This window comes from Pteropus alecto, unplaced genomic scaffold, assembly GCF_000325575.1.
Source record: "Pteropus alecto unplaced genomic scaffold, ASM32557v1 scaffold220, whole genome shotgun sequence".
In the NCBI taxonomy this organism is placed as follows: Eukaryota; Metazoa; Chordata; class Mammalia; order Chiroptera; family Pteropodidae; genus Pteropus; species Pteropus alecto.
Genome location: NW_006430043.1, coordinates 1,015,950 through 1,017,765, shown reverse-complemented (window position 1 = coordinate 1,017,765; position 1,816 = coordinate 1,015,950). Strand labels below are relative to the sequence as shown.

General features: G+C 48.4%; 1 pseudogene; it reads right to left on the bottom strand.

Moving 5' to 3' along the window:
* Positions 1-1,480: 1,480 nt before the first annotated feature.
* LOC112478477 lies at positions 1,481-1,599 on the bottom strand (annotated as a pseudogene).
* Positions 1,600-1,816: the final 217 nt, after the last annotated feature.

Sequence of the window (1,816 nt, the reverse complement as noted above, 5' to 3'; positions counted from 1 at the left end):
AGTTCTTCAGAAGCCCTCCCAATGATATCTCCTTCTCCATCCCCTGAGGCCAGTCCCCTTCCTTGGAGGGCTGAGAGTCATCGAATCTCCCCTGCCATTTTCCCTCTGCTTCCCCGGGCACTGCCTGGAGATCTTGGCCAGAAGCCCGGCTCTGCAGGCTCAGGGTGGGGGCTGTGCCCCGGCGCCCTCCCTCAGAGGTACCATTCCTCCCCTGCCTCATTTGCTGCCACTGACCTTACTGAGTTAAATTAAAAAGCAATGTTCTGTGTGCAGCTCCAGCCCCATGGAGCTTGACTCTAGGAAGACGAAGACAATTACCGGTCCCTCCGTCTCCCTCTCGTCTGGCTGCCTTATAATTTTTCCCCCCGCTGCCTGGTATGCAACATTTATGTTTTTAATAACATCAGAATGGTTTTGACCTTGGGAATTCATAGCAGAATGGGCACCGTGAGAGGCACCAGTGTGATTGGCATTTGTCTCAGTCCTTTGCAGGGAGGAGGCTGCATCTGGTGCTTCCTTGATACTGGGGAAGGTGTGTGTGTCGGGGGCTGTACCCAGAGATCTAGGGAGAAATCTCAAAAGCCGGAGTGGACAGGAGGCAGATGGGGAAAGGAAAAAAAAAAGGGGAGGGGTGTCTTGTCTTTTCAGTTTTCCCCCAAGAGGATGAAAATTGGAATAAGGTTTTTGAGAGGTTGAGATGATATTTTTTCCTTCTGTTTTATAAAGAAAGAGTCCTGGATGGGGGCATGGATGGCATGGAATCATGTGTGTGGGGGCTATTTAGAAGGGGTGGTGTGTGGCACACATGTATGTGTACACAGCCTATCAGCCTACGAATTTACACACACATCCCCCTACAATTGGCTTCATCCCTCCTCAGTTACTCTCACCTCTGTTAGCTCTTTATCTCCAAGGAGAGAGGGAGAAGTGAGGGCTAGACAGAAGACTTGGGTCATGGAGGGCCAATAGTGGCAAGAAGGATCTGGAGGAGAAATAGATGGGTCAGCAGAGGGATGGGGAGAGGCAAGGAGCAGTGAAGGGCCTGGGAGAGAGGATCCCTGGGCAGCCCTTCTCCTCCATTTGTAAAGGGCTGTGCTGTGGTAGGAGGGACCAAGGTTAAAGCTGAGAAAGTGTTTGTAGCTTTGAGGAGCCTCTGAAAATACAGTGAAAATGCAAATTATAAATGAAGAGACATTCCTCTTGCAGTTCAGGAAGAAGAGAGGGACAGGGGCTGTGGGACTCTGAGGGGTAGACAGGTGTATGTGCTTAAAAAGAGGAGGTCATCTCTCTGCTCTGTGGTCAACAGTTTTATATGCACCAGTTATATATGTAAACATGGGGCAAGGTATAGCTTTGACATTGATTTTTTATATTTATTTATTTATTTATTTTTGGTAAGGCACCCCTTGGTTGCCCTCACAGATTGCAAGGACCTTGTCAGCTTACAATCCCTTATTTTTTTAATTTTTTACACCTGCAGCACCTACAGCATCTGGTCTTCCTAGGTGGTCTCCCATCCAAGTATTAACCAGACCGGACCCTGCTTAGCTTCCAAGATCAGACGGGCTCGGGCTTGTTCAGGGTGGCATGGCCATAGACTCGACATTGATTTTTTAAACCAAGGATTGTGAGCTGGTTTTCCATTGGGGCTTGTAAAGTATGCTTTTCTTTCAGGAACATCAGCCAGGACAATGGGAAGAAGCCTGTACTGAGAATGGAGAAAACTTGGGTTCTAGTTCTGGCTCCAGTTATCAGCTAGGACGCTATGAAACGTCACCTCTTTCTATGAGCTTGAGTGTCATTTGCTGTACAACTG